The sequence below is a fragment of the Pelodiscus sinensis genome, chromosome 17 (genome assembly GCF_049634645.1).
Source record: "Pelodiscus sinensis isolate JC-2024 chromosome 17, ASM4963464v1, whole genome shotgun sequence".
Classification (NCBI taxonomy): Eukaryota; Metazoa; Chordata; order Testudines; family Trionychidae; genus Pelodiscus; species Pelodiscus sinensis.
Window position 1 is genome coordinate 14,420,906 of NC_134727.1, and position 21,630 is coordinate 14,442,535.

The following is a 21,630-nucleotide window of genomic DNA, read 5'->3' on the forward strand; positions in this document are numbered from 1 at the left end:
GACACTGTTTCCCCTGAGGTGTCTATCTAGATAAGTAACTCTTAGAGGCAGAACATCTCTTACTCTGAAGGTGTGTCTAGACTACAGGGTTTTGTCGACAAAACTCTACCTGCGTCCACACTGCCGTCGACTTCTGTTGACATAACGTCAACATAACTCAGCAGTTTTGTCGACGGCTGTAAACCTCATTCCACAAGGAATAACTCTTTTGCCAACAGAGTTGTGTCAACAAAAGGCAGGTGTGGACGCAGGGGAGAAGTTATGTGGACAGAAAAGGACTCCAAGAGAACCCCTGGTGGACACTCCTGCCACAGCTTTCAACTCTATTGTTCCTGCCTGCAGCCATCTTTAAAAGGCACAGGCACCCAGGATCAGCACTTTGGCAATAAGCCAGCTCCAGAGCAGACCCTGACTGTGTAGCTCTGTTGTGTGGTGAGCCATGGCACAGGGACAAGGCTCCTGAGGCCCCACTGGCCCTTCCAGGGACACATCCCCCCGGAAGACAGGGGCACAAAGCATTGGGCACCCTCCTGGTCAGGGCCAGAAATGAAAGCTCTCCTGGAGCTTGGGCTGAGGAGGAGGCTCTTCAGCTCCCTCAGAGCAGGCACAGGAACACTGACATCTATGGCCGCATGGCTGACAGCCTGGCCAGGAAAGGCCACCACCCCCGCACGGCACTGCAGATCAGGGCCAAAGTCAAGGAGCTCAGGCAGAGGTACAACAGGGCTCTGGGGAAACGGCACACACCTGTGCATATTTTGAGGAGCTGGACAGGATCCTGGGGCCAGGGGAACCCTTGCCTCCTGAGCGGCTGGTGGAGTCTGGGCTGGAGACCCCTGCTCAGCAGCGGCCACAACAGCAGCCTGAGAACCTGGAGCTCCAAGAGGAGGAGGCAGAGGAGAACAGCGCCCAGAGCACCCAGGAGCCAGATGCCCAGGTGCAGGAGGCCTCCCAGGCAACTTCGGACACCGGGGAGGGAACATCAGGTGAGTGCTGTGAGGGTCCAACACACACTGGTTAGAGCAGGCGGGAGCAAATTGCACAGTGCAGTATTGTGATATGTCATGCTCATCACAACCTGGGGGGAAAAGGGACACACTCATGGCTGCCCTGTGGGAGGGCCATCATACCCTGCTAGGCACCACCTGCTCCTGCAGGCAGTGATGCCAGGGGCAGGCACGGTTCAGGGACGCCAGGATTGGTTCACAACAGCAGGCCTCTCAGTACTCTGTGGGAACCCCAACTGTGGCCTGACACTTGTCTGTGCTGCTCGGCCCTGGGGTGTGTGTGAAGGGAGGCAGGATGGTGGCCTGCACACCTTCTGGACTCCAGGGAGGCTGTGGCTGTGGGCCAGGCCACACTATGCCTTACTGAGATCCACATGAGCAGCCTCTGACCCTAGGACAGGCACTGCCTGCTGACAGGAAGGAGGCCATGCCCTCTCAGGGAAAGGGTGAGCATGCATGACTGACGACTTTTCCCTCTCGTCCTCCACAGCCAGACCAGCTGACCAGCAGGGGGCGCCACACCTGCCCCACCACCCAGACGACCACAGGGAACCCGTTGACACCGGTGCATCTACTTAGACCTGGTGCGCCAGCACGTTGGAGTCCTGCAAAGGATGCAAGACTCAATGGAGAGGAGGCTGGAGGCAGAGGCCGAGTGGTGCTGGCAGTTGCTGGGTGAATTTGCCCAGCAGCACAGGGACATGGTCCTGCCCCTCCTCCTCAGCCTGCCCCCGCCTCAGCCCCTGCCATCCCAGATCCAGGTCCAGCCTCACCTTCTGCCCAGCCCCCTGCTGTGGCAGCCCGCACGCGCAGCCGGATGCGACAAGGCCTCCAGAGCCAATCTGCCAGGGGCTCTTCCTCCAGGCAGCCCCGTAAGCCCAGAGCTTCCCTCCCCGCTTCCTGGTTTACATTCCCCCTTCCCACCAGTGACAGTAACTGAGGGGCGCACTTTCTTTTGTTTACAGTTTATTTTCTCTGCACAAAAGAGTTTCTTATTTTATTTTGTCAAAAAAGCAACAGTGCAATAAACAGTTCAAATGTTTTCACCTACGCCTGTCTCTGTTCTCAGTGTGTGAGAAAGGAGTAGAATATATGACTGTGGGGCCAGGAGGGGTTCTGGGGAGGAAGACACCGGGGCATGGGGCAATCCCACATTTGGAAGGCCTGGGGAAACTCATCGGCCTCCATGGGAGAATTGCTCCCCAGGGCTTCTCGGATTTGCAAGCCCAACTGGTGGGCTTGCCAGATGGCAGCTGTCCGGGGCTGCTCAAACTGCCTCCCCTACAAATCAGCCTGTGTCCCCCACGCAGGGAGGAAGGCCTCCCCTTTCCTCGCCACAAGGTTGTGCAACACACAGCATGCTGCAACCACATCGGGGAAGTTGTGTTCCCCCTCGTCCAGCCGAGTGAGCAGGGATCTAAATCTGCCCTTCAGACGGCCGAAGGTGCATTCCACCTGGAAGCGAGCCCGATTCAGGCGGGAGTTGAACAGTTCCCTGCTCACATCCAAGTGGCTGGTGTAGGGCTTCATGAGCCAGGGCATGAGAGGGTAGGCCGCATCGGCCACGATGCACGTAGGCATCTGCACATCCCCGACAGCCAGGTTCCTCCCTGGGAAGAATGCCCCAGCCTGCAGCCTGTGCTACAGGTACGAGTTCCTGAACATGTGGGCATCATGTGCCTAGCCTGACCACTGGACACAAACAGTTGGTGAACTGTCCTCTGTGGTTGACCAGGGCCTGTAGCACCATGGAGAAATAGTCCTTCCTGTTGATGTACTGTGCTGCTCGGTGGGGCGGGGCACGGATAGGGATGTGGAACCCCAGCCCCGCAAATCCAGCCAGGATGCTCTTCAGGTCTCTGAGGTGGAGGGTCCTGTGGAGCAGCTCAGAATTGATAACCATCCCCACCTGCAGAAAGGGACACACACACGAGCACGCATAAGGGGACATGGGAGGAGCTGCATTGGCTGGTGAGAGGTGCCTCCCCATCCCTCCACTCCCAGAGTCCCCCTCGGGCAACCCCTCCATGGCTCCTGCACTCCCGTGGGGTGAGGCCAGGCAGGCTTCCACCACTCCCACCCCATCCCGGTCCCTGTGCCCGGTCCTGATCATCCCCCTTCTCCGCCCACCCCCCTGGACTGTCCCCCGAGAGTGCCTTACCTCCATCAAGACAGTCCCGATGGTAGACTTTCCCACCCCAAATTGATGTCCCATGGAGCGGTAGCTGTCAAGGGTGGCCAGCTTCCACAGCACAATGGCAATGCGCTTCTCCAGGGGGATGGCTGCCCGCAAGTGGGTATCCTGGCATTGCAGAGCAGGGGCGAGGCAGGCACAGAGCTCCTGGAAGGTGGCCTTCCGCATGCAGAAGTTCTGGAGCCACTGGTCATCGTCCCACTGCTGCAGCACTAGCCGGTCCCACCAGTCCGAACTGGTGTCCAGCCTCCAAACTCGCCTCTCCAGGAATAAGTTGGGGGGCAAGGGCAGCAGGGCTGCAGCCTGAGGGTATGTCTACACTACCCTCCTAGTTCGAACTAGGAGGGTAATGTAGGCATACCGCACTTGCAAATGAAGCCCGGGATTTGAATTTCCCGGGCTTCATTTGCATAAGCGGGGAGCCGCCATTTTTAAAACCCCGCTGGTTCGAACCCCGTGCAGCGCGGCTACACGGGGCACGAACTAGGTAGTTCGAACTAGGCTTCCTAGTTCGAACTACCGTTACTCCTCGTGGAATGAGGAGTAACAGTAGTTCGAACTAGGAAGCCTAGTTCGAACTACCTAGTTCATGCCCCGTGTAGCCGTGCTGCACGGGGTTCGAACCAGCGGGGTTTTAAAAATGGCAGCTCCCCGCTTATGCAAATGAAGCCCAGGAAATTCAAATCCCGGGCTTCATTTGCAAGTGCGGTATGCCTACATTACCCCCCTAGTTCGAACTAGCGGGGTAGTATAGACATACCTTGAGTGTGGGGCTCAAAGTTGGGCTCAGAATCCAGCTCTGCTGCCAAGGTGGTCATGCTCTCTTGAGCATGCAGCAGAGCTTCCAGCAGTACCGTGTGGGGTCATCGCCTGCCCTTGGGCAGCTCAGGCTCCCTGGCTAAAAAAGCCAAATTAACACACAAACAAAAGAAACAAACAAACAGAAGGACAAAAATACAAACAAAGAAACAAAACCCCCCAAAAGCCAAAACACAAACAAACAAACAAACAAACAAACAAACAAGTGCAAACAGAAGCAAACACACAGACAAACAGACAAACTGCTGTGTCGTCTGACAAAGCAGGGCGACCAAAACCAAAAAAACTGCAACAGCTTTGCTTTCTCTCTATGAGGTAGGCAAGCCCAGAAGCAGGAGCAGAGCAACGGATGTCCAGGAGGATCCCTTTAAGCATGTGTCTCTGTAGAGGGCATGCAGCAGTGTCTGGGCTTTATGGCTGCTCCGGTGACCTTCCAGAAGTACTTACGGGTGCCTTCGTCTGTCAACAGAGCGTCCCGCAGTCTGGATGCTCTTTTGTCAACAAAGCGATGTAGTCTGGATGGTCTTTGTTGACAGAAGTTTTGTCGACAGAGTCTGTCAACAAAACTTTTGCCAACGGAAGCCTGTAGTCTAGACATACCCTGAGTGTATACAGCATCTAGCACATGTAGCTCAAGGTCTTAATTGCCGCCATTAGGCAGAACATTCAGTAATAATAAATAGCTGTCCTTCATTTAAAATGTTATTTAAATCTCAAGAGGAACAGATAATCTAATCAGTTACTGATCTATAATGCATTATTCTGTAGTTGTCCCTGGATAGATATTGATTTCTCTTTTCCTTTTAAATCTACCTCTTCTCTCCATATCCACCAAACATCAGAACACCTGCCTGAGATACACACCATCAGGCTGTGCATTATTACAGGATTACAATGATTATTACTTAAAATATTTCTCTGATTTATTGTTTTTGGATTTACATCTCCCTTTTGAAGATACACGGCATAATTCAAAGCAGATTCTGACCCGGGTTTAATAATTGTCTGCATCCATCTGCTTTCTCTGTCAGAAGGCCTTGTTAAATCAGTATAATTTACTACTGTAGACATCTGTTTAAAAATGGTTTAGTTAAAGTGGTTCAAGCCCCAGAGGGTATGTATACACTGCAACCTGTGGTATGGTTGCAGCACAGAAAAATATATCCACCCTCAGACTTGCTGACTTGGGGTGGGGGAGAGGGGACAAAGTGGGCAGCTGCCCCATGCCCAATATTTCACAGGGTCCTGGTGCTCCTAGCAATTGCTGTTACTGTGGCAGTGGTGGCTGTATTCCCTTTAATTTGCCATGGGAACAAAGTAGCACTCCTCCACACAGCTTTGGTGGCTGGAAGGGAGGGCAGCACTGTGCTCTGGGCAGAGCTAAGTGTTGACTGCCCTTGACCACGCCCCTTCTACCTGAAGCCCCGACGATTCAGGAGTGCAGAGCCGGGCCCACCTCCATCCCTTGCCCCAGGCCTGGGGTGGCTGTTGGCCCCGCTGTTTACCAGAAACAGCCTGGCTAAAAGTAGCAAGATAGATGCAATGATGCAGGCTTCAGCATGGACCATATAAGCACGTGGAGACCCTAGATACATACTCCATAGTGAAGCCAGTACTGCCTCATCTACACTGCTATTTTTCAACACAGAAAAGCAGATATGCCTACCCGCATTGCAATCACACCTCAGATGGCAGTGTGTAATTTAAAAGCATTTAAACTGTTTAATCATTGCTTATATCAATGACGTTAAGTTACCATCTTAGATCTCTGGAGAGGCAATCACTCACATATCTCGATATTATTTCATGTGAATATCTAAAAATAGTGTTTCAGTTCTGCTAATGAAAGACAAAGTTTTCCTCTCAGATCTATGCAGGATTGGCTACTTTGTGCTCAGTCTAAATGCACAAATCTCCCATCTTCAATGAACAATCTACACAGTTAGTGGTATTTAAAAATTATGATCCAGGAGGAGAAGCTGGCACATGAAAACATTAAAATAAAACCACAAAAACCACAGTAACTATTTGATCAACATAGAACTGAATTTCCTTTAGACCCATCAAACGTACCTTCCTAAACCACATTGGGCTGTGTCTAGACTGGCAAGTTTTTCCGGAAAATCAGCCGCTTTTCCGGAAAAACTTGCCAGCTGTCTACACTGGCCGCTTGAATTTCTGGAAAAGCACTGACGATCTCATGTAAGATTGTCAGTGCTTTTCCGGAAATACTATGCTGCTCCCGTTCAGGCAAAAGTCTTTTTCCAAAAGACTTTTGCGCAAAAGGGCCAGTGTAGACAGCACAGTACTGTTTTCCGCAAAAAAGCCCCGATTGCGAAAATGGCGATTGGGGCTTTTTTGTGGAAACGTGCGTCTAGATTGGCCATGGATGCTTTTCCACAAAAAGTGCTTTTCCGGAAAAGCGTCCTGCCAATCTAGACGCGTTTTTTTCAAAAATGCTTTTAACGGAAAACTTTTCCGTTAAAAGCATTTCCGGAAAATCATGCCAGTCTAGACGTAGCCATGATCTATTATTAAGTGCCTTTTAAATAATTAATGAGTGTGACAGGGTGTACTAATCCTGAACTGAGGCTGAAAGGGTTAACCTGGCTCACCTGGCCGAGGAGGTCCCACCCCCACAGCCCCGCTGGGCATGCTCCAGTTAGAGGCCACGTATGAAAGGTCTGTGGAGGTGCTGATCCAGAGCTGACTGCCATCGGGGAAGGAGGAGCTCCAGAGAAAGAACTGCTGACAGACCATGCCATGGAAGCCAGTCAGTGGAAGGCTGCAAGTGAGGACCCCAGACCAGAGATGGAGAGGGTTACACAGAAGATTGTTATAGACTCTGGCTGTTAGGCCATGCTGCCCTGCAAGAGAATGGTGTTGTTATAGACTCTGGCTTCTAGGCTGCACTGCACTCAGAGAGAGGGTGTTGATACAGACTCTGGCTGCTAGGCCACATGACCCTGAGAGAGAGGTACATTACTATTGACTAGAAAGAGGACCAGTTAAAAGCTTGGCCTGACAGCCCCGATGGTTGAAAAACACTATGGGTGGAACTGTCAAACACAGGGTTGAATGTTATTTGAAGGGTTACAGAGGCACACCACCCTCTCCCCCTTGGGGGGGGGCAAAACACCCATGACAACTGGTGGAAAATGTGGGCATGAACTTAATCCCTGCCTTCATACACAGCGCTGGGTAAATAGGCTGGACAAAGATGGCTGTTGATAACCTGGGAGAAGGAGCAGGAGGGACAGAAAAGATGGATCCTGGCAAGTTTTTTTGAGTGGCTACTGGATAACCAGCAGAAGCAGATGGCTCAGCAACAGCAACAATAAACCCAATTGCTTCAGCAGTTAGTCACGCAGCAGCAACTGCAAGTGACCCAGTGTGACGGCGCCTTGGGGTTTCCCTGTCTCCTGCACCCCGTAGTGGCACGAACAGACTCCACCAGCCAGTAGAAGAGAGGGAGTTTATTGTTTCTCCAGGATACAGCACAGCACAGATGTAATCTGGTTACAGGGCAGGCCAAGGATGCCTCAGCCCCCCTTGAGATGGTGGAGACTGGGCCCCTAAATCCCAGCCCCTTCCCTAAGCTGTCTCCTCCATGATCCCAGACAGAAACTAAAGACCGTCCCTTCCAGCCCTGCCCCCCAGCCAGGGGCGGCATTCCACCTTCCTTTGTTCCTCTCCCTGGGAGGTAACTGGTAGAACAGGTTACCTCCCTGTCCCATCAGCTACTTGGCTGGGCCGTGGTACAGACAGCAGTCAGTGAGGGTCACCAACAGCCCAATCCTAGCAACCAGCAAGGTACCCACACTACGACACAGTTCTTCCCTCCACCAAGAGTGAACTGAGCAGGGTCACTCAGCTCGTGACCTAGGGAAGTTTGGGCCCCTCGCTACAGGAGAGAGTGTCAGCGATGATGTTGGCGCTCCCCTTGATGTGGATCACTTCCATGTCATAGTCCTGCAGGAGCAGGCTCCACCTCAGCAGCTTGGTATTGGTCCCCTTCATCTGGTGCAGCCAGGTCAGGGGGCAGTGGTCGGAGTACACTGTGAAACGCCGGCCAAACGGGTACGGCTGCAGCTTTTGCAGGGCCCACACCATCGCTAGGCATTCCCTCTCTACGGTCGCGTAGCTCCGCTCCTGGGGCAGCAGCTTCCCGCTCAGGTACACGATGGGGTGGCGTTCCCCTTTCTCGTCCGCCTGCATCAGCACCGCCCCCAGCCCGGTGTCCGAGGCATCGGTAAACACGATAAAGGGCCTTGACCAGGGTTTCCTTCAGTGCGCAGAGAGTGCTCTGGCACTGCTCCGTCCAGACCACCCTGTCTGGCCTCCCCTTCCTGCACAGCTCTGTGATCAGGGCAGAGATGGAGCTGAAGTTGGGCACAAACCTCCGGTAGTATCCCACCATCCCAATGAAAGCCTGGACCTGCTTCTTGGTTTGAGGTACAGGCCAGTCTCTGATGGCCTCCACTTTGGCCGGCTCTGGCTTCAAGTAGCCGCTCCCCACCTTATGGCCCAGGTAGGACACTTCAGCCATTCCAACCTTGCACTTCCCAGCCTTTACAGTCAGCCCAGCCTCCCTCAGCCGATCCAGTACCTGGCTGACCTAGGCCACATGGTCCTCCCAGGACTGGCTGAAGATACAGATATCATCTATGTACGCTAGGGCACAGTTCTCCATTCCCCACAGCAGCTGGTCCACCAGACGCTGGAAGGTGGCCGGCGCCCTTTTGAGGCCAAAGAGCAGGACCAAGATCTCATAGAGCCCCAGCAGGGTGATGAAAGCCGATTTCAGTCTGGCCTCCTGGTCTAGCGGCACCTGCCAGTAGCCCTTGGTGAGGTCCAGGGTGGTGAGGTAGCAAGCTCCCCCCAGCTTGTCCAGGAGCTCATCGGGCCTTGGCATCGGGTAGGCGTTGGACACCGTGATGGCTTTGAGCTTCCAGTAGCCCACGCAGAACCGGATCGACCCGTCCTTCTTGGGAACCAGCACCACGGAAGAGGCCCAGGGGCTGGAGGATGGCTTGGATCACCCCCAGGAGCAACATGTCCTGGACCTCTCTCTCCAGGTCCTGGGCTGTTTTCCCCATGACCCTGAACGGGGAGCAGCGCACTGGGGGGTGAGTGCCCGTCTCCACCCAGTGGACAGCCAGGTTGGTGAGACCAGGCTTGTCAGAGAACAGCTGCTGGCAGGAGTGCAGCACCTCTCGGATCTCGGCTTGTTGGGCCAGGGTGAGCTGGTCTGAGAGGGAAATTGACTCCAGCGAAGAGTCCTCTCCGGTCCCAGGGAACAGGCCTACCAGGGGATCCTCCCCCTGCTCCTTCCAGGGCTTACACACAGCCAGCACCAAGTTCTCCCTGTCCCAGTACGGCTTCATCATGTTAACATGATACACCCACTGGCCGCGTGATGCACCCAGGTTGGCCCGGTCCCTCAGGGCCTACAAGGAGGGATCCGCCCGCACCTCAGCCTGGAATTCAGCAGCTGGGGCTGGGACAAGGGCGTGTTTCCCCCCACTGCCTAGGTCTGACTCCATGTCTGCTGGGACGGGGCCCTGGGCCCCCTATTGGGAAACCCTTCGAGTTCCGGGCTTCCAGCCCTCGCTGGCTCTGGCTACGGGTGGTGACCAGGGTCCTGTGGGGTCCGTCTGGCTACTCCTCTAGGTCACCCCCCATCAGCACCTCGGTGGACAAGTGCGAGTGCACCCCCACTTCTTTGGGGCCCTCCTTGGCATCCCATTTCAGATGCACCCTGGCTATGGGTACCTTAAATGGGGTGCTGTCTATGCCCCTCAGGGTCAGGTGAGTGTTGGTTAGGATACGGTCTAGGGCCACTATGTCGGGTCAGGCCAGCGTCACCTCTGCCCCCGTATCCCAGAAACCCGTCACCTTCCTACCATCCACCTCCAGGGGTACAAGGCACTCAGTCCGCAGGGGCCGCCATGCCGCCACTCAGTACACGGAGAAATCGGCCTCCTGAGGGTCAGATCTCCCAGGGGTGGTACACTGAGCATCCTTCCCCCCACTCTGAGCTGAGGTTTGCCTGCTAGTCCCTGCCTCTGGGGCAGCCTGCCCTTCCTCCAGCCCCAGCCAGTTAACCCTGGAAAGTACCAGGTCATGGGACCTGTTCTTGTGCCTGGTGCATTGAGCCCTCTTCTGGCCTCGTTGCCCACAGCGATGGCAAGTTAGGTTCTGCGGGCCCTTTTGGGTTGGCTCTTCCTGAGCCCTGGCTGGTTTTCTGGGGCACCGATGAGTGGTCCTGGTCCCTGGGGCTCACCTCGGAGGTGCCTCTCTCCGTCGCTCAGCCAAGAACCGGTCTCTGCGCAATTCCCTTTCTCTCTGGGACTCCCGTTCACACCCGGACAGGCTCTCTGTGAACTCGTCCGCCAGCCTCCCAGCCTCACAGCTGTCTACACTGGCCGTTTGAATTTCCGGAAAAGCACTGACGATCTCATGTAAGATTGTCAGTGATTTTCCGGAAAAACTATGCTGCTCCCATTTGGGCAAAAGTCTTTTTCTGAAAGACTTTTGCCCAAAAGGACCAGTGTAAACAGCACAGTAGTGTTTTCCGCAAAAAAGCCCTGATCGCAAAAATGGCAATCGGGGCTTTTTTGCGGAAAACCGCGTCTAGATTGGCCACGGACGCTTTTCCGCAAAAAGTGCTTTTGCGGAAAAGCATCCTGCCAATCTAGACGTGCTTTTCCGAAAATGCTTTTAATGGAAAACTTTTCCGTTAAAAGCATTTTCGGAAATTCATGCCAGTCTAGACGTAGCCTATAAGTGTACTCTGTATGCCATCATCTAAATCGGGGTGGATAATAATTTTGGTATGTATCCTGGACAATGATCCCTCGCTTTCACAGGCCCTGGGAGGCAGACCAGTCCTTGCCCACAGACAACCCGCCAACCTGAAGCATATTCTCACCAGCAACTACACACCGCACCATAATAACTCGAACTCAGGAACCAATCTATGCAACAAACCTCGGTGCCAACTCTACCCGCATATATACATCAGCAACACCATCACAGGACCTAACCAGATCATCCATACTGTCACTGGTTAATTCTCCTGCACATCTACTAAAGTAATATATGTCATCATGTGCCAACAATGCCCCACTGCTATATACATCTGCCAAACTGGACAGTCCCTACGTAAAAGAATCAATGGACACAAATCAGATATTAGGAATGGCAACATACAAAAACCTGTAGGGGAACACTTCAATCTCCCTGGATACATAATTGCAGATCTAAAGGTAGCCATCCTGCAGCAAAAAAACTTCAGGACCAGACTTCAAAGAGAAACTGCTGAGCTACAGTTCATCTTCAAGTTTGACACAATCAACTCAGGATTAAACAAAGACTGAATGGCTCGCTAACTCCAAAAGCAGCTTCTCCTCTCTTGGAATTCACACCTCCAGATCAGCTACTAGAAGTGGGCCTCATCCTCCCTGATTGGATCCACCTCATCATTTCCAGCCTGATTCTGGCCTGCATATTTATACCTGCCTCTGGAAATTTACACTACATGCATCTGACGAAGCGGGTCTTTGCCCACGAAAGCTTATGCTCCAACACTTCAGTTAGTCTATAAGGTGCCACAGGACTCCTCACCAATTTTGGTATGTCGTCACAGGCCAGCTCCACCCCCTGGAAGAGGTGGGGCCTGGGACACAAGAGGTGGGGCTGGGGACTAGTCTCCCCCAGAGCCATCTGGAGCCAGAGATTTTGAATTAAAACCACAGCAAAGTGCTCGCGGATCCCAGCCATGCCACTACTATGGTGCCTGTAAGTTGCCCAGGGTTGCTGTGGTTATTTAAAGGGCTTGCCACTCTGGCCCCTGCCAGGATAGCACTGCGACTGTGAGCTGTGAGCCATTTAAATATGATCCTGCTGCCTGAGCTTCTGCCTGGAAATTCAGTGGCAAGGGCATCAGGGTATAAACAGAAAGTGGCCAGACGCAGTCCTCAGGACAGATCAAAGTGTTAGGTGGGCCATATATAACCCCCAGGCTGCATTTTGCCCAACCCTGATCTAAATCGTTGATGAAGATATTGAATAGAACCAGTCGCAAAACGTATCCCTGTGGAACCCTTCTTGTTATGCCCTTCCAGCATGACTGTGAAGCATTAATAACTACTCTCTGGGAATGGTTATACAGCCAGTTCTGCACATGCCTTATAGTAGCCCCATCTAAGTTGTATTACCCTAGTTTACTGATAAGAAGTTCCAGTGAGACCATATAAAATGCTTAACTAAAATCTAGGTATTCCACGTCTATCACTTCCTCCCTACTCCGTAAGACTTGTCATCTTATCAAAGAAAGCTATTATATTGGTTTGACATGCCTTAGGTCTATTCATATCACTTGCAGGTGTGCAAATAAACATTCACAGCTTATACCATCTCTCAATGTCTAATTAAAATATGGAATTAAAAAGAAGGAATCATTATTGATGCTAACAGCATTTTGAGGCAGGACAATAGCTTCCTACATATAATACATTGGTATAGAGGGAGTAGTGATATTTTTAAGCACAACAATATATCTACACATGGTCCTAAAAAGTCCCTTTTAATTATTAATATACTAAAATAAAAAAGCAAGTTGAATTCAAGTGGTGAAATAGCCTGATGGGTGTCAGCAATTTATGATTCTACTGGTACATCGCCACTGAAGGTGGAAGATTGATTATAGCACAGGTAGGCATATCTCCAGTAGCTTTAATTTATCTAGGGTGGTTAACAATAGCCAGTAAAGACACAACAGCACAGGCTTCAGCATGTGCAACCAATACACACCCGGGTTGCTCTGAAGCCTTTGTTGCCATGTCTTCACTGCTATTTTTAGCATACTATCTAGATTAAAAATGGCACAAGTTATGTCCACTTGTGCTGCAATCATACCTCTAATGGCACAGCAGAAATATCTACAACCAAAAGAGCTGGAAATAGCTCTCCCTCTCTTCCATGTTATGAAAATCCAAGATTAAATAAGTCTGTTAACTGCACTTAAGAATAGTGTGAAAATATTTCTAAGACTATATTAAAAGAAAAAAGTTTGTCAGTCACATTGGAATTTATAAATCTACAATTCCCATGCATGTGTTAATGTTATGGAATTTTTTATGAATATTTCCCATTGTTGTGCAGTGTTGGCAACCCTAAGGTAGATGGCTCTTTGACAGCGCTTATGTCAGACAATCATCATCAAAAGTGCAAGTCCAATCTTTTTGGATTGGTAGGTATAAAGTCATCTTTCCAAAAAAGCACACTGTAGGTCTACTAGCCTAGGAAGACAACCTATTTTCCCATCCTTACGACTGTGATGATGGTTTAAAAACATATCATGATTTTACTCTGTTGTCATTGCAGAAAATCAGTGACTGGTCATTATTTCTTCATTAAAAATGGCTTAGAAAATTCAACTTCTGCAACTGATGAATGAAAATTCAAACATACAGACAGGACACACAGGACACACAGACTGAATACTTTCAAATAATTAGAAACATCCCTCCTTTGAATAAAAGTGCAGCCTTTGGATATGTCTATACAACAAAGTTATTTAGGGATACCAGAGGTATCCCGAAATAGCTACGCCACATCTTTTGAACGTGTCCACTATTTTGAAATATAGGGCACACACTATTTCACCATCCCTGTAAACCTCTGTGATGGGGTGCGGTCACAGATGACCCCTCAGGGGTGCCTCCTGGAGTGCTGACAAGGCCACTTCCACTTGCCTTCCTGCTCTCTGGGGCTCCTCACCACCCGGTCCTGCTGGGCCAGCTCCGCTGGTCTCCCCCAGCCAAGGCCCCGAGCTGAGGTCCCAACCCCCACCAAGAAGCAGCACAGACACTGAACCACTTCAGGTCCAAGGAGAGTGCAGTTTAGGGCCCAGCCTCCTGAGAGAGCACCCCCAGATGGGATCAAACCCCAAAGAATTAGATAAGCCCCCTTTAACAATGAAAGGGGGAATGTGCACACTGGTTGCCCCCCCCCCCCCCCCCCCCAAGTAACAATCGCTTACACTGGGTTTGATAGAAAATAAAAATGGTTTTATTAAGTTGAAGCAGTAAGATTTAAATAGTAATAAGTGAAAGTAGGCAGAGCAAAGTAGGTTACAAATGAAAAGAAACAAAACTGCTTGGCTAATTTTATATTGAAACCTCAGGACAAAATTAATCAAACTCACCTCTTTTCCAGCTGCCACGCTAAACCAGGCTCTCCTCGCCACCCTGGGGTCTCAGGCTCCTTCCTTCAGGTGCAGCCCAGCCAAAAGACCCGGGCCTCTGCTTTCCTATTCCTTTTGTTAAGGATTGAGGTCACTCTCTACCAGCCACTGCTCAGGCTGAAGGACAAAAGAGATAATTTAACAGTTGAGGGTAACACCCTCCATGTCTCTCATTCATACATTTGAAACTCACAAATTATTCCCCACTCCCTGGGCTCGTCTACACTGGCCCCTTTTCCGGAAGGGGCATGTTAATTTCACCTATCGTAGTAGGGAAATCCGCGGGGGATTTAAATATCCCCCGCGGCATTTAAATAAAAATGTCCGCCGCTTTTTTCCGGCTTTTAAAAAAGCCGGAAAAGAGCGTCTACACTGGCCCCGATCCTCCGGAAAAAGTAGGAATAAGAGCCTCCGGAAAAGGGCGCTTTTTCCGGAGGATCGGGGCTAGTGTAGACACTCTTTTCCGGCTTTTTTAAAAGCCGGAAAAAAGCGGCGGACATTTTTATTTAAATGCCGCGGGGGATATTTAAATCCCCCGCGGATTTCCCTACTACGATAGGTGAAATTAACATGCCCCTTCCGGAAAAGGGGCCAGTGTAGACGTAGCCCCTGTGTCTAATTTTACACACACAAAAGATACATACAACAGAGTAAGATAAAGAGAACCAGTGGTCGTGACATGAAGATTGATGGGTTACACAAAATGATTCACTCAAAACACTTGAGATATGTATATTCATGTCCATGAGTCCAGTTCAAAAAGCATGGGGGGGGGTGCGGTCTGTAACAACCTCATTCTACAAAGAGTAAGGGATGGCTTGAGATAGTGCTTTATTTCAAAATTTGACACTGTGTAGACAGTGCCAAATGACAAAATAAATTATTTCAAAATAGCCTCAAAATAAGCTATGCAATTTGCATATCTTATTTTGAATTTTGGGTGCTATGTAGACACACCCGTTGAGTACTATACTACCCTTACAGTATATGTTAATGGAAGTAATCTGTGGGAATGAGGTAAACAATTTATCCTCAAGTTCCAACACAGATTTTCAAGAGAAAATGAACAAATTATAATGTGCTATTTTACAAATGTGGTAACATGACAATGTGATGACTGTGACCTGTTCAATATGGGATAGTCCTGTCAGGTGTGAGAAATAGCTGTTCAGAAAAGATGAGGGGAAGGGGAAGGAGAAACATTTTTTACATGTTCTCCCCCTATATTTTCAATTTTCTATTTTTATTTTTTGTCAGCTTTATATTTTGTCAAAGCAATAGAATGAACGTTTCTTTAAATTTCAAAAATATTTTGTCTGTACTAGAGTTAGAGTAACTTTAATTCTTGTGTATATATTTTCATGGCCTCGGAAGAGGGGGCATTTCTATCCAAACACCCTGTCTGCCTGTACTAGCATCTACCTTTTAATCAATAGTTTCTTGTATTTTACATTAGAAGAAAAGAAACTGAGTAACCCCAGTGTCACTTTAGGCATATGTCTTGAAAGACAAGATTTTAATTGGGTGCTCTGAACCTGAAAATGCTCCATGTCTACATAGTTCCAAAAGGAGAAGAATCACTAAACCATTACAGTTTGTAAGAGAAAGCAGCCTTGACAGCCCTGTTAAATATGTCCTAGAAGTGAAAGAAAACATTGTCCCAAAAAGATCATTGAAAATTGCCAGAAATATTGTGCAATTCTGAGGCTCTTTAAAACTTGGCTCCAGAATAAAATAGCAATGAACAGATACTATACAAAATGTACTCATAGAAAGTTTATCACCATACCAGCTGCTCCATTGCACATTAAACATAATTAGAGTATCAGGAGGAATTAATAATATTTACTTTACTAAAAGTAAAACAATTAATCAGAAGACAAAATGGTGGCACAGAATGAAACTTGGCCACTTGCCACAATGAGGAAATAATGAAGTTCAGTGGAATAACAATAATAATTACACAGATTTTTTTCCAGTGGTGCAGAACTTTCCCTCTCTTATTTACACATCAGGCCTTAGGTCAATGAACATTAGAGAGGAGTTATTTTTTTTCCCTGGGGAAGAAACAACATGTGCAGACACAAAACAATGGCCATAACGTAATAAGAACACATTTTTTGTTGATCAGGGTAATAATTGTCATCACAGCAGGCAAATAAATGACAGTAGCATCACAACATACCACCATGAGGCAGGTTGGCAAGAAGTCAATGAAGCTTGATCTAGATGTGCTCTACTGATATTTTACAAACTTTCTGCCTACAAATTAGCATTATGGGTCATCAATCTTTCCATGTTGAAGCTAACGCTATACAGCTCATGAACGGAGGTGTTGATTCATGAAGGGTAAATTACATTTAGAATATATATTTTTCTAATTTCAATTTAGGAAGCAAAAGACAAAGCTTGCCAACTGCATACTAGTTTGATGTGAACTGATCAGCATTCATGAAAGCTAAGTATGACATTCAAGCTACAATTATCTCAGAATGTATTTATTTAAAGAGCATAACCTCCATAGTTTCTGCAGTGAAAACTTTTCATCTGTTCTACCATGTTTTCAATTCCTCACAGCATTTTTATCAATCATTACTTGGCTGTATAACCATGAATGTCTGAGGTGTTTTAAAACACTCCGAGAAACAGGATTTTGCAATAGTAGGAAAAATTGTGGTGTGTTATCTTCAAGTAGATAAAGAGACAAACAAAACCCTAGTTTCAACCCCTATGGCCCTGGACTTCTTTCCCACAAAACCCTTCAGTGAACAAACCCTACAATCTGTCACCAGTTCCTTGGGCTATCTCTTGTTTCACGACTGTCCCAGTGCAATAATTTCAACCCCTCCACTATGCAATATTTCTAGCATTAAATGTTACTAACAATGGGTTATATGCCTCACTGTCTTTGATGGTTTTATTACGTATTAAACTTTCTGATGTGCGCTGACCCATACCTGAATGAAGTTTTAGAGAAAGGTGAAGATTACAGCAAAGTTTTATTTTTTTCCTTATGTTTTCTTAATCCATGAGGTCAGATCTCATGCACCTGAAGGTGCTAAAAGAGTTGGCTGATGTGATTACAGATCGATTGGCTATTATCTTTGAAAACTCATGGTGATCGTGAGCAAGTCCTGGATGACTGAAAAAAGGCAAATGTAAGTGCCCATCTTTAAAAAAGGGAAGAAGAATAATCCAGGTAATTACAGACTAATCAATCTCTCCTCAATCCCTGGAAAAATCATGGAATCTTGGATCTTCAAGGAATCCATTTGAAGCACTTGGAAGGGAGAAAAGTGATCAGGAATAGTCAACATGGATTCACCAAGGGCAAGTCATGCCTGACCAAATCGACTGCCTTCTATGAAGAGGTTACTAGACAGAGGATTGGGCCAAAAGAAATCTGATGAGGTTCAACAAGGACAAGTGTAGAGTCCTGCACTTAGGACAGAAAAATCCCAAGCATTGTTACAGACTGGGGACCGACTGGCTAAGTAGCAGTTCGGCAGCAAAGGACCTGGGGATTACAGTGGGTAAGAAGTTGGATATGAGTCAGCAGTGCATCCCTGTAGCCAAGAAGGCTAACGGTATATTGGGGTGCATTTGTAGGAGCATTACCTGCAGATGGAGGGAAGTGATTATTTTCATTTATTCAGCACTTGTGAGGCCACATCTGGAGTATTGCATCCAATTCTTGACCCTCCCCGCCCTCCCGTTACAGAAAGGATATCTTGCCACCAAATCCAGAGGAACATCGGATCGACCGACAAAGGCCCTGCTTCCCCCTGTGTTCAATCTAGCTGGTCACTAGATTGATACAGACTCTGGACTGGTAATTATGACATTGTCTGGTGAAAATTTGTGTGTATGTTGTTTGTGTGTATGAGTGATTGAAAAGCATATGCAACTGTTGTAGTCTCAATAAATGTGGTGTACTACTGCCTTTTCCCCTATAAAAGATCTCTTGTGCTTTGTTTAAGCATAACAGACGCATTGGAGAGGGTCCAGTGGAGGGCAACAAAAATGATTTGGGGGGCTGGAGCACATGTCTTATGAGGAGAGGCTAAGGGATTTGGGCTTGTTTAGTCTACAGAAGAAACGAGTGGGGGGGGGGGGAAGAGGATGATAGCAGCTTTCTACTTCCTGAAGGGAGGTTCCAAAGAGGATGGAGAGAGGCTGTTCTCAGTAGTGACGGATAGCAGAACAAGGAGCAATGGTCTCAAGTTGCAGTGGGAGAGGCCCAAGTTGAGGTATGTCTACACTACCACCCTACTTCGAACTAGGGTCGTTAATGTAGGCAACCGGAGTTACAAATGAAGCCCGGGATTTGAATTTCCCGGGCTTCATTTGCATATTGCTGGGGGCCACCATTTTTACATGTCCGCTAGTTCGGACTCCGTGCCCGTGGCTACACGCGGCACGAATTAGGTAGTTCGGATTAGGCTTCCTATTCCGAACTACCGTTACTCCTCGTGGAACGACGTGTACCAGTAGTTCGGAATAGGAAGCCTAATCCGAACTACCTAGTTCGTGCTGCGTGTAGCCGCGGGCACAGAATCCGAACTAGCGGACATTTAAAAATGGCGGTGCTCGGCAATATGCAAATGAAGCCCGGGAAATTCAAATCCCGGGCTTCATTTGCAACTCCGGTTGCCTACATTAACCACCCTAGTTCGAACTAGGGTGGTAGTGTAGACATACCCTTGGATATTAGGAAAAACTCTTTCACTAAGAGGGTGGAGAAGCACTGGAATGGGTTGCCTAGGAAGGTGGTAGAATCTCCATTCCTAGAGGTTTTTAAGTCCCAGTTTAACAAAGTCCTGGCTGGGATGATTTAGTTGGGATTGGCCCTGGTTTTAGCAAGGTGTTGATCTCAATGACCTCCTGAAGTCTCTTCCAACCCTATGAATTTTTGTTCCTGATAACCATATTTACTAATCTGAAAAAGGGGATGGTATGAGCAACATACTGCAACTCCTTAAAAAAAAGGGGAGGGACGGTTAACAACAGATGTTTAACCAACCTCTGTTTTGCTGATCTGTTTGTTTCTTTTTTAATAGCTTACATCATTGTTTCAAACTTATCTGCAGCTGTATAACCATCTGCAATAGTTTTAAGAAATGTTTTATGATACTTCTTAAAGTGTCATATCCATATCCCAGGCACATTTTATCTTCTGAGTTCACATAAGCTATTTTTTCATGTCACAAATATACAAACAACAGGCCTATCTATTCCTTTTATCTGCATCAAATGATGTTAAAAAATAAAATAGATTGCCCCAAAAGTGCACACTTAGCAAACTGTGTTGAAGGGTGACAATAGAACTAGTCTGCTTCAGTAATTAATTTTAAACACAATATTGGTTTTATAGAGCACATTTTACATTCAGGGTACCACAAAGTGTTTTAATTATTTAGATATAGGTAGCAGAGGAACTAGGTAGGCAAAGAGAGCATCTACTTTGAACTCAATAGTAGCTCACATAGCCACATAGTTCCCAATCAAGAATGCTTGGGAAACAAGGCATGACAAACTAATGAAGAGGGAGAGTTGGAGGATGGCACTTAGAATAAGAACTGGAATGAAAGTGTGAATTTTGGTTGCTTTGAAATAGAAGGTTTTGATTTTCTTGAATTTAAATTAATATATGTAGTATCAAGTATTAATCATTCTGAACACATGAGGCTACAAAAGCTTGCTTTCTATTTTTCAGAAGCTCCATAAGGGAAAAGCAGCTGCTGGTGGCAATTCTGTGCTTGTGTTAATACGTATTTATACACCACATACATACATTCACTCTATATTTGGAATCTCTCTTTTCTAAAGTCTGGACAGAATAAAAATAGGGGGTGAAGAAAAAGGAGAGGAGATGGGATGATATTTATACTGTGACTGTTCATCCTCCCATACTTTATGACATAGACTTATGGACATAAATGTACAGAACGCAAAGGTTCTTTGAGCAAATTACTTCATGTAACCTATCGATATTCATGTCTTAATCTGCTGGATCTGTTTATCTTAATTTGGTGTATGTATCTTTCTTGAGTGTAAAATTAGACATATGGAGCAGGGAATGCTTTATGGGTTTTAAATGTGTGAATGAAAGTCATTAAAAGAGGCATCTGTGTCTGGGCAATCATATTCAAATATCCTTTTGTCCTTAAGTCTTAGCAGTGGTTGGTAGAGATGGGCCAGGTGACTTCCCATGCAATAAGGGAATCTTTAAAAACAATAGGAAAGTAGGAGTCTTTGGTCTTTGGCTGGCACACCAGAGGGAAGGAACCAAAGACCCCAAACTGAGGGAACAGCCCTGGTTTTAGAAGGCTTGCCAGTAAAGAATTAGTTTTAGGGTGAGTTTGTAATACATGTGTACTGAAGTTTTAGTGTAGAAGTAGCTAAGCATTTTCTGTTATTTTGAATTTGTAATCTACTTTGCTGTGCTTGTTCTCACTTATTACCAGTCAAATCCTATTGCGTGTACTTAAGAAAATCACTTTTATTTTCTGTCAAGCATAGTGTAAATAGTTATTACCTGTAGGAGCAATCTATGTGTGCATTCCCCCTTTCATTGTTAAAGGGGACCTACCCAAATTATTCATTGGGGGTTTTGATCCCATTTGGTGAGTAGTATCCCAGGAAGCTGGGCCCCAAACTGGGTATCTTCCTTGGACCTGAAGAGATTGTGTCAGCATTGATTCTCAGGGGTGGGCATGATTCTCAGCTCTGTGCCTTGGCTGGGGGAGACCAGGGAGCTGGCCCAGCAGGACAGGGCAGCAAGAAGCCCCAGAAAGCAAAAAGGAGGCTGGCAATGACCTTGTCAGAACCCTGGGAATTGCCTCCAATAGGTCGTCTGTGACCTCACCCCAGCACATACTGAAACCAAAATGGCCTCTTTATTTTGTAGTGACTACTGAAGTCCATAGAGCAGCCCAGCCTGAGTCTGAGGATTCCCATTGCCTTACACTTGCCCCTTCCCATACTGCAGCAACCCTCCACAAGAGCCTATTCCAATAACTATGAAGGGTCACTCTTCATATTACAACCACATGTCTCTACAGGAGATGACATCAATGGAGAGGGTGCCATTTCTAACGTGCCCTCCCTGACCCCATCCAAGGCTGGAGTTAGACAGTAAGAGGCCAAATCCACCTCTCATGGTGTCATCTGGCACATAGTAGCTAAAAGCCTTGGATCAATACTGAAAACCACCCCTTGGATGTCCAACTTGCAAGAAAAGAAATGCAAAAAAAGGAGGTTGCTGCTCAAGAATCATCAATACAACTAAGTAGGGCATGGTGCTGATGAGCCTACATGTTTTTTAATAATTCATTACAACTTTTGTCCATTTTTGG

General features: G+C 47.8%; 1 long non-coding RNA gene across 3 annotated transcripts in view; it reads right to left on the bottom strand.

Moving 5' to 3' along the window:
• Window positions 1-21,630, bottom strand: part of LOC142818706 (uncharacterized) — a 67,370-nt gene that overhangs the window by 11,016 nt on the left and 34,724 nt on the right. The window contains exons 5-7 of one of the 3 annotated variants that reach the window (XR_012896304.1): window positions 14,234-14,389; window positions 3,962-4,099; window positions 1,975-2,916 (exon numbers count right to left, since the gene is read on the bottom strand). This is a non-coding gene — a long non-coding RNA (uncharacterized LOC142818706). Of the gene's footprint in view, window positions 1-1,974; window positions 2,917-3,961; window positions 4,100-14,233; window positions 14,390-21,630 lie in introns of those variants that run through there. The other 2 variants (XR_012896305.1, XR_012896306.1) reach the window with 2 other exon arrangements.